The sequence below is a fragment of the Mytilus californianus genome, unplaced genomic scaffold, assembly GCF_021869535.1.
Source record: "Mytilus californianus isolate M0D057914Y unplaced genomic scaffold, xbMytCali1.0.p SCAF_11, whole genome shotgun sequence".
NCBI lineage: Eukaryota > Metazoa > Mollusca > Bivalvia > Mytilida > Mytilidae > Mytilus > Mytilus californianus.
In genome coordinates this window covers 8,840,622-8,852,699 of record NW_026262593.1, presented here as the reverse complement: position 1 = coordinate 8,852,699, position 12,078 = coordinate 8,840,622, and the positions used below count along the sequence as shown (strand labels likewise).

General features: G+C 34.3%; 1 long non-coding RNA gene across 1 annotated transcript; it reads left to right on the top strand.

Annotated features, from left to right (window-relative positions):
* Positions 1 to 6,316: 6,316 nt before the first annotated feature.
* LOC127720951 (uncharacterized) lies at positions 6,317 to 9,522 on the top strand. The gene is made up of 3 exons (XR_007991001.1): positions 6,317 to 6,665; positions 7,467 to 7,574; positions 9,447 to 9,522. It is a non-coding gene; the product is annotated as an uncharacterized LOC127720951 (long non-coding RNA).
* The last annotated feature ends 2,556 nt before the right edge of the window (positions 9,523 to 12,078 follow it).

The window sequence follows — 12,078 nt, the reverse complement described above, 5'->3', positions numbered from 1 at the left end:
GTACAATATTTTGTTCATGCATTCCTCTATATTTATTCACAACTGTTTAAATTGAGGTCAATGAAAAAAAATGTAATGCTTTACATCACATCTCATTTGATCCACATTCAAAATCAGCAGCACCTGCATCGATTCTATATGGCTTTGACACGTCATATCATTGGTTTCGTTTGCAATCCTGATTTCCTTGATAGAGGCACGTGATTGACAACACTGGTATTGGCGACAGGTGTTGCTTGTGTTGAAAGAACAGCATATCCTTGCAAGCCCTACGTTCAAGTCCGGTTTTAAGGGTAAGGTGGAAGAACGGGGAAAGGGGAGAGGGGGGTGTATTTCGCTCAAACTTCAGTTTTCAGTGTTGAAAGAACAGCGTATCCTTGCAAGCCCAAAGTTTAAGTTCGGTTTTAAGGGTAAGGTGGGCACGGGGGGATATTTTGCTCAAACTTCAGTTTCCAGTGTTGTGTTTTGTGAACAGCTGTGGTTATCTGTTCGTCTATTTTAAAGACTTTTACCGTATTGTAGCTTGTCTCTGAAGATTTAATTACTCTAGTTGTATGTTGTACACGGGGTGCACAGTTATAATAACTGCACGAGTTGCACCGTAATAATAACTGCACGGGGATACATGTAACAGTAATAATAATGAACAATATAATAACTGAGCACGGAATTAAAAACAAAAAGTTTTGTTTTAAATACAATTGTGTAGGTAACCAATTTAAAACCACACAAAACAAAGTGCTTGACCCTTATCGTATTAGCCATAGTTGCGTTATTTTACATCCGAATCAGCAACATGCCACTTGATAAAAAACTAGTTCAGTGCATGGCGGATCCAGAACTTTTCTTAAAGGAGGGGGGGGGGGGGGGCGCTGACTGACCTAAGGGGGAAGGGCTTGGGGGGCGCTCTAGTCATGCTTCAGTGATTCCTTATATAATCAACCAAATTTTTCCCACGAAAAGGGGGGGGGGCAGGGCCCCTCCCCTGCATCCGCCTATGTAGTTTTACGAGTATTGTTATTCCTTATCTTACCGTACTGAACGTGCCGCTTGGTACAATTTTGGGGTTTGGCGAGAGATATTTTTATGTTTATTAAAAATGAAAATGAAATCGTTTACTAAGATTTGGAAACTTAACTGTTAGATATGATTGATTACATATTTCTTAAATAGCAGACCTATTATTAACTACTGAGGACTGAACTAGACGACAGGTCATTGTGATAAGAAAATACTAAGATGTTCAACAGTTCATAAACGAGATATAAGGATAAGTCACAGGTTAGTAAAAGTAACTCGATGCATACATTGATTTGAACGGCATAGATACCGGTTGATTCTAGAATTATTGAAATGAATTTCAGATAAGTAGTAAAATTGAGAATGGAAATGGGGAATGTGTCAAAGAGACAACAACCCGACCATAGAGCAGACAACAGCCGAAGGCCACCAATGGGTCTTCAATGCAGCGAGAAACTCCCGCACCCGAAGGCGTCCTTCAGCCGGCCCCTAAACAAATATGTATACTAGTTCAGTGATAATGGACGTCATACTAAACTTAAGAAATAATTCATGGGGGCTTGAATATATCGTGATTTTACCACGGGTTGGCCCTTTATGACAAATATTTTACCCTGAGCGATAGCGAGGGGTAAAATATCGGCATAAAGGGACAACCCGTGGTAAAATCACGATATATTCAAGCCCCCATGAATTATTTCGATTCTAATAGGACAAATACGGCAATTGTTTTGGATCGAAGCGCTCTAGATGAAGGCATTATTTGCCGTTCCCATAAATAAACGCACTATTAAATTGACGTAAAAGACCGGAGCAAACTGAATAAATGACACGCTTAAACTATTTACAATAACATATTTAGATAGGTTTGGATGAATCTAAATGATAATTGTACTTATATGTCTTATATGTATATAAAAAAGGCTTATATACCGCATTTTAGCATCGTTTGTTTACGTTTCCTTGTTGTGATGATTTTCGGTTTCACAAGCGTGTATTTTCCCGTAAAATGCTTATATTCTTACGTCATCGTTCTATGACGTCGGGTAGCTCATTCACAAAAAAGCATATGACGCGGGAGTACGATCGGAACAGCCCAAACAATATATTCATATTTTACCACGGGTGTGTACTCAAAGCGTTTGAAGAACGTCATGTTAGAATCCAAATTATACACAGGAGGTCATTAGTACAGTACAGGAATACAGTAGTTTAATTACACAGCTATCTGTCATAGGATAAAGTTCACATAACTGTGAATTCTCGGTTTAGTGGCTTTGTTTAATTTAAATATATTTATCTGTTCGAATTAAATAAGAGAATTGACCTACAACTATATAATTTGCCAAATGGATGAATCTATTTCAACCCTCCCTCAAAATATATCACTCTAACTTATTATTGTACCTTTGAATAACGAGGTTAGATCTCATATACTACACATGTATATACTTATTACATATATAGAATCATATACCTTGATTTACGGATGGATGCATGTTGGATAATATTACAATGTTCGATTTCAGATTTCAGATGCAGAATCAATTACAAAGTGGAAAATTTGGAGTAGGTTGCATCTTGAGGGGTGTAATTACTCCCAAATATAGTAGACCACTAAGACGGACAGTTCAGATCTCGAATTTAAATGACCTACGACAATTTTAAAAGAACAAGATATATATGTCAGAAAGTAGGTGGCGTTTACCCCACATCTCATTCATATATTTTAATAGGATGTATCATGTATGACAACATCCGTGCAAAAGGTGGCGACTCATTTTTTTCTTACTCCTTTTTTCACTTTTTTAACACTGAAAGATGAATCGACTGTGATATAGCAAAAACGATCAGCAATTTATGCTTGATCTACAACATGCAATAATTTTTACTGAAACCACAAAAAATTATTATTTATAAGTTTTGGTAAACTCATCATAGATAACATGATTAAAATGTGTAAGCTAGACGCACGTTTCGTCTACAAAAGACTCATCAGTGACTGAAACTGTCATTATAGAGAAAGTGTCCTTTGATGATGATTTTTAAGAACTTGTACTGTATATTGCCTTGAAAAAAAGTTACAATAAAATTGATAAAGAGGCAAACTCAGACTGTCTTTACTATTGTGATGACCTCAAAATTAAGAACAAATGAATTAGGGAGGCGGGCTTTAGGGATTATTTTTCATTCTAATATTTACAAGATATAATTATTTTATCATAGTACTTGAGAAACAATTGTCCTTGCCTTTACGGGAACACTGACTAATTGAAAAGCTTAGTATGTGAAAATGAATAATATGTTATCGGGATAAACATTGATATCAAAAAGGTTATAAATACCACAATGGCATATGTTTGCCACATTAGCGATTCAGGCTCCTAGGAGTCTCTGGATGAAAACCCTTTTATATAAAAATTTCTTTAAATGTATTTTTACTCGAAAGAATAAAGAGCTTAATACATTCATTTTATTTTGCTTTTTAAGAAATGTTCTTCCTGTGCCTACTTACAATTCTGTCATCGGTAACCAGTGAAGAGCAGGGTGTTTATACAGTGACATCCTGGAACTGTGGTTTCGATGGACAAATCACTCTGGTTCCTCATGAAGATCTTCACGGATGGAATATCCGTTTGAAATTCAGTGACGTAGTTTACAAATTGCAGGTAATTCATTTTTTTTTTATCAAATTAAGTGTTTACTAAATGAGATTTGGGGCATGCGCACATAATTTGGACGTCAATGAAACAGAACAGAACTAATAATATTTTACATTCTCATATGAAGTTCTTATTTCGCTTTGAAAGCAAAGCCATGTTCTAATTGCAATAGAAAATGGGCTGCACGTGTTTGACGTTAGCATTGATATTGCAACGTCAGCTGTATTTTGAACAACATGGACATTTGTGTTGGTGTTGCTTGCAAGGAAATTGAATGTATCTTTTAATTTATCCGTTTGAAATTTAGTGATGTAGTTTACAAATTGCAGGTAATTCATTTTTTTTAAATTCAATGTTAACTAAATGAGATTTGGGGCATGCGCACATAATTTGGACGTCAATGAAACAGAACAGAACAGAACTAATAATATTGTACATTCTCATATGAAGTTCTTATTTCGCTTTGAAAACATAGCCATGTTCTAATTGCAATAGAACATGGGCTGCACGTGATTGACGTATCTTTCAATTTTTTATCGTAAACTTCTTGCTATACAAATAACTGCTAGAAATGAAACGAATGTTGAAACATGAATGTTGATCGACGTTCTTGCACCAATTTGTATATGAGAAGCTTATATCGTCTGTAAACTTTTATCGCACTGACCTGCCCACCTCCAAACTAAAGATAGTTCGATTTTAGGTCAAGTAAGTGGCAAATGTTACCCGGGTCTGGTTGGTACCTGGGACAGAATAAAGAATTATAAATACATTTTCATAATATTTATTTTACATGTGTTATGTCGGCTTATCAGCAATATATAATCATTAAGAATTAACATACTGTTTAATAGGTTTTACAAATAACATAATATCTGACATAATTAATAACCATTGTATTTAATGAATAATTTACTTAATACATTACCCCCAAGGGTGACTGGGGAATAGAAGTATGGTCACCATTGGTCTTCCTCCGACCGGCAGTAAAACCCTTGCTAAAGTGGGGCGTCCGTTTGGCTGTGCGGGATGTACAAATTTGCAGCCACGGCCGGTCAGAATGGGGACGTTAAATCCGATGCCTCGTGTTAAGAGAGTGCCACGCTCTTTGCACGTTAAGAACCCTTGCAACAACTCTTTAAGGGGTCCGTAGGTGACCTGTTGCAAGGCTAAATTTCTGTCCCTATCCAATATACCCTCATTTCCCGTGGCAGTCTAAATTTCTCCGACCTTAATCCCGGACGCCTCTTATGTTATTGTTCTATTATATGTCATTATGTTATTGGTCTATTATAAATTTGAAAATACTTTGAACGACAAACGACAAATTTATTTTACTCGCGTAGTGGTATTAACCATATGTGGATTCTTAAAAATTCTAAAGAACTTCTGGACAATTTTAAATCTCGGTCTATTTCTAAAATTAATTCTAACATAACTTTTGATTTTTTAACCCTGTATACCAACATTCCCCATGTGAAATTATAAAATTGTTTTGAATAAATATTGTATGACAAAATTTCTTCTTATGTGACGTTTACATTTTTGAATGTGGTTTTTAATTTGATAGATGCTTTTGTGCTTTTTTGTAAATAATTAGTTTGTTTTGATATTGTAACACAGTGATGACTGCTGTACCCATATTTTGACTATTTTATTTATAATGTCTGTTTTGTTCACGCATCGTTGTAAATGTAACGGAATTTGATAAGACTGTCGTACAAGTGAGAGGTTTAGCGCTATAAAACCAGGTTCAATCCACCATTTTCTACATTTGAAAATGCCTGTACCAAGTCAGGAATATGACAGTTGTTGTCCATTCGTTTGATGTGTTTTGTCATTTGATTTTGCCATGTGATTAGGGACTTTCCGATTGAATTTTCCTCGGAGTTCAGTATTTTTGTGATTTGACTTTTCTCTATTACAGAACCTACCTATTGTATTTATTGTTAACTTGTTCTCGTCCTGAATATGCATGAAATATTTGCCACTTGACGTTAAGCAACCAACAATCAATCAATCAATACTTAATGCATTACTTAAACTCTGTTATGTCTAGGAACTAATTGAACTTAAGTATTTACTTTCATGGGTCTTAATATACTTTTTACGCATTGAACGAACTTCATTAATTAATTTGAATAACTTGTCATAACATTTATTAAATTAACTAAACATTCCTTTCAAAAATCAGTATGTGTATTTCTTTAAATCAGAGATGTTTTTGTTTCTCAGAACGTACATTAGAACATTAACGGTAATCTATTTTTGCTCTTCTCAATGCTCTTCAACTTTGTACTTGTTTGGCTTTATAACTATTTTGATACTTTTTACAAAACTTCACTGTGTCACACAACTATTCCATGCATGTTCAAGACGATCCAATATCATGAACTGAATAGTTCTCCCAGTTAGAAGTAAACATATTGTCAATGTAGCACCAATCACTCAAGAGGCTCATGAATCAGAAAAGACACATAAATCATTATACCAAACAATCAACTCCTACACCAAAAGATCGATCATTCATTCGTCAAATCTCATATGTTTAATTATGCGTTATGTACGTGAGTCTATGTATAATGTAAATGTAAACAATGGCATATATATTCTGGTAGCCATGGGATGCGAAAATCACATCTACAAGTCTCGATCACACAGAATTTGTACTTACAAATGTGAACTATGACAAAGATGTTCACGCAGGACGTCACCTCAGAATTAGCTTCGCAGCAACTACAAAATGTGGCATCCCACCTCCAACAGCAAATGTAACCATAGACGTTCCGAGTACAACTGTAGGGACCAGAACAAGTTCGGATGGAACACAGTCGTCTAGTACAATAGGAAGTACACAGCTACCGTTTGAGGCAACTGTAGGACAGCAATCATCAGTTCAAAGTACAGAAGTAAAACTTTCACCGAGTCAATCTGGGACAACAACAAAACCAACCGTGATAACAAAAACAGTAGGAACGCATGGTAAGAATCACCAAACTTGCATTGATTTTGTTTTTTATAAATTAAAACATTACTAAATATTTATTGTTATACATGTAAGAAAATTCATGTTCGTCATACATCCTGTCAATATTATACACTTCTATTTTGGCATTGCACAGGTCAATCTTTTTTAACACTTTTTATGTCGTCTTTGCACTAAATCCTTTGAATATGTATTACTTTAAACTTTATTCTGGGAGAACATGAACTAGCTTTCAGTTACTGTGAGTACACTTAGATTGGTAGTGTATGTCGTTTTTCCCTTTTGTAATTGTGTTTTTCACTTCGTGTCAATCTAATGAGTCAGGCCATTTCCATTTACAGTTTTCGGTTTATTCTTATGATGTGCTGCTAAGCCACTGTCCAAAGTTGGGGAAGGGTTGAGCACTTACAAATAAGTTTACTCAAATTGATTCGTTGGTTTTTGATTGCCTACACCGCCTCACCACAAAAAAGATATGTAGCGGCAATATAAGTTTACTCCGAGGAAATCCAGAACGGCAAAACAATAGACCAATTATCGAAAGCATTCAAACATACAAAATCGAGGAAAAGACAATATTACGGAAACAAAAAGACAAACAACAATCTGCAAAACATATAACACAAACTGCAGTAAATCTTGCATTGAAGTCTGGGTTAATTTGCTTATAATATCAATGAAATTACCAGATTCACGTACATATGTAATGATGTAAAACAAGCGAAGAATAAAGAGAAAATATTGAAATACTAAGAATTAGTTTTGTTTTAAATTGAATATATGTTATACAGTTTCAGGGTCAGTTGGGAATCTTTGTGTCGATGATACATTCTTCAACTGCCAGGAACCTGGTGTGTGTACGTCGATGTACAAAGAGCATTGTTCTTATAGTTGTGGCCGATGTGGTTTGTATTATTTGTACTATTTTTTATCTCTATTTATTCCGTATCTTCAAAATGAAAATAATTACATTATTAAAAATCATTTCCGTGAATTAATAAAACATTACCGAATACCAGTTTCTCATTACTTTACATATTATATAACTCTTCATTCGACAAACCCTTAGGGTGAATAGGAGACATCATGTTAAGTAGTATTTCGTCTTCTTCTGTTAGTGCTTGTTCTCACACAATATAAACATAAAGAGATGTGGTATGATTGCAAATGAAAACAACTATCCACCAAAGTCCAAATGACGTGGATGAAAACAACTATCCACCAAAGTCCAAATGACGTGGATGAAAACAACTATCCACCAAAGTCCAAATGACGTGGATGTAAACAACTATCCACCAAAGTCCAAATGACGTGGATGTAAACAACTATCCACCAAAGTCCAAATGACGTGGATGTAAACAACTACCCACTAAAGTCCAAATGACGTGGATGTAAACAACTATCCACCAAAGTCCAAATGACGTGGATGAAAACAACTACCCACCAAAGTCCAAATGACGTGGATGTAAACAACTATCCACCAAAGTCCAAATGACGTGGATGTAAACAACTATCCACCAAAGTCCAAATGACGTGGATGTAAACAACTATCCACCAAAGTCCAAATGACGTGGATGTAAGCAACTATCCACTAAAGTCCAAATGACGTGGATGTAAACAACTATCCACAAAAGTCCAAATAACGTGGATGAAAACAACTATCCACCAAAGTCCAAATGACGTGGATGTAAACAACTATCATAGATCGTCGTGAGACATTCAAGGTGGTACCCAACACCTTGACTAATATTAATTTGGCTCGTTTAATTTTCATAAAATTTTGACAAAATGTTGACTTTGACCCTTTGACAAAAATATAAAAATTTCAAAAAATTTGAACCAACCACTTTATCAGAAAAATTTCATTGGTTATATAGCAGTTTGACAAACACTAATTTTGATCATTGAGAAGCTTAGTATTTCCTTAACAATACAACGTAATTAAAACGTTTAGCTGATTTTTACAGAGTTATCTCCCTGTAGTGTTAGGTACCACCTCAAGCACGAACAAAACGTATACCGCCTAGTAGGCTATAAATGTCCCCACATGAGAACATGTGGGAAAAATAGATTGGTTAATCTTTCTAGATACATGCAGAAGCGTAAGTTAACTGTTTCTCATAAATATTTTCGAGTTTCTAACATATTTTTAACTAACAAATACAAATCAAACCTAAGGAAATTTTGTCACTTTTGGACAAATATAGATTTTCCTTTATACAGGCAATATCAGAAGACATAATAATCCTCAGGTTTCTACATACCTGTAACTTATTTTGATTTAAACAAACAAATAATTTGAAGACCCTCAACTTCAGTTTAAAATGTATCCAAATTTGATGCTAGTACTAGATTTCACAGAAAACGAATATTATGATGAGAAAACGTGTAAATAAAAAAAAAAGAATATTTTAATAACAATAACCAGTAAATGACAAAGGGGAATTAATTCTAAAAGATTACTGGACAGTAATATATGGTCAGTATCTAATAAAGCATGTCATTATTTTCCAAACATAACTCGTGTCCTTATCGCTACATTTTTCATTTCTGGTAAAGTCTTTTTTCTATTTCATTGTTTTTGTTATTACGTTTCATGTTATTTCTTCCTAAAATGTTTGTTTTCATGTGTATCTAAAGGACTTTACTCCAGAACATGTGTGGTGGAAACTAGATTTGGTTATCTTTAAGAGAACTTCATAAATTATTATTATTGTAATCAAATATAGGAAAAAATCATTACCGTATTTAGAATGTTCTATTATTCTATTTAACAGGTACAGGATCTTTTTCTAAGCTGCAGACGACGACATTTAAACCATTATCAACAGGATGGTTGCATATTTTAGGGAAAAAGTAAAGATATTTTCATTTATTAAGAAACATGTCTTTGCTATATTTGAAAATAAAAAATACATTATGTCATCAATACAGTTACGTCTTTCTCTAGTTCTAAATATCCATAGACTTTTGATCATCAACTTCAATTTTGTTTTCACATTCCGACATGCATTAAAATCACAGGGATAATGCAATGCAGAATCAATCTAAAGGACCATGGGTAATTTCACTGTTCGTACCCCGAAATGAAAAAAAAAAATAACGTCATTGATTGCATTTCAATTGTTTGGGACGGTCTAAGCCAACCACAGCGTTTTGTTGGAAGCGTTTGAAAATAATACCCAAAATGCATTAGATTCTAAAACGGCGAATTCCCTTCACTGTAACCTTACAGCAATACAAATTCTGTTATATTCATTTCCCTTTTTTTAATTGATTATAACTGTCGTACAAGTGAAAGGTTTATCTTGCTATAAAACCAGGTTAAACCTATCAGGTTCTTCGGAAATGTTGTTAAATTCATTTACCTTAAATTTTGGTAAAAATAGAACTGATTATAGCTGTCATACAAGTGGGAGGTTTAGTTTATTCCATGGGCTAACTTTTGTTATAAGCCTGGCATCTTTGATAAGTCTTTACAACCACTAGGTCGGAGCCCTGCTGGTGGACGTTTCGTCCCATAGGGCATCGTTAGCCTTATTGTCATCACTTTTATGTTTACATGAAATATCATTGAAAAAAGTAAAATAACAAAAATACCGAACTCCGAGGAAAATTCAAAACGGAAAGTCCCTAATCAAATGGCAAAATCAAAAGCTCAAACACATCAAACGAATGAATAACATTATATTATCATGTTTCTGTAAATTAACTGTTTGTAAAATGTTGAATTATTCGAAACACTAGGGTTTTCTACACCCATGTATTGTTTGACTAAGCCTTATATGGCCCACTGTTCGATTTTTAATGTTCTTCAACTTCTTATTTGATTTTGCCGTCTAACTGTTTTGATTCGAGTATCACTGAAGAGTCTTGTGTGGAGGAAACGCGCCTCTGGCGTTCGAAATTATACGCCTGGTACCTTTCACGAGTGAAAAAATGATTGAAAAAATCGATAAGCATCATTTCATGACTTTATATAAATGGCGAAAAAGTTTTTTTTTAGGTATCTGTCAAATAAAAGTTATATGCAAACATTTACGATCCGCTTACCCTTCCGGAGCACCTGAGATAACCCCCAGGTTTTGTTGGGGTTCGTGTTGCTTAGTCTTTAGCTTTCTATGTTGTGTTTTGTGTACTATTGTTTGTCTGTTTGTCTGTTTTCTTTTTTTAACCATGGCGTTGTCACTTTATTTTCGATTTATGAGTTTGTATGTCCCTCTGGTTTATTTCGCCTCTCTTTTACATTCATTTGGTAAGTAGATTTGCCACTTGCGACTACCTAGAAGTTTCAAAAGAGCGACGTAGCTTTTACTCTATACGATTGACAAAAGTCTCCTGCTTATACATGAAAAAAGCCAAATGTAATATATTTGCTAATTGCAAATTATCCGTAATTATGTCTGATAACTCTGAAACTTAAGTATAATATATAAGTTCAATCGCTTTTCAGAACACCTCAGCTGGTTGACTGCTTGTCCCTAAGGCTATTATCCGCTCAGTAGTCAAGGCACCGGCATGGACATTATTTATAGTATACCTTTAATAAATTCAGCGTATACATTTAGAATAAATTAAGGTTCAAACTCCATCGGGAAAAGTTGACATAGTGCGTTTTTGGATATTCTTTTGGTTCCCTGTTGTTCGAATAGCCCCTAAAGTATTCAAGTGTTTATATTTCTTTGGCTTTTAATATTTTTTTTCGCGAATTTTTTAATCACTTTTATTTCATCTTTACTGCATAAAATACACAAGGTTATGTTACCATCGTTTATATAAATCAAGTTCCAATTTGATGAAGAGAGATGCACAAATAAATAATGGCTACTGCAAAGATGAACACATTAAGAGGTTTTTTTCTAAAACAAAAAAATGAAGAAAAGATAAATGTGTTTAGAGATTAGGTCAGTGAACACGAACTGTTTTAATCGTAGGTGGTGAGTTAACATAAATTTGGTCACCTTTTTGCCGTAAATTTACGTAACTTAGAAGAATTTCCTGCTTCCCGATGATAATAAATATATTGAAGTTTTTCTATATAAGATATTGATTGAAATATCCTTTTTTATAAGTAATTACTTAAAAACTAGATTTGACAATTATCAATTCAATCAGTGTTTTAATAGATACACTAGTAAAATGGTTTCCCCGTTTTCAACATACTCTCTTTTTTCTACTTGCAGTATGCATTTTTGTCCTTCATTCTGATCGACCAGCTTGCTTATTGCTTTCATTGTTTATATGACTGTTCTTGTCCTGAATATGCATAACAACGTTATTAGTATAGGAAAGGTTCGTTGCATTAGCTCATTGTTTTAATTGTCAGAATTGCATGAACTCTGACATTAGGTAGACCGCGGGTCGCTTAGATATGTTAAGCGTCTCCTGCTGTGCATGCATTAATCGACA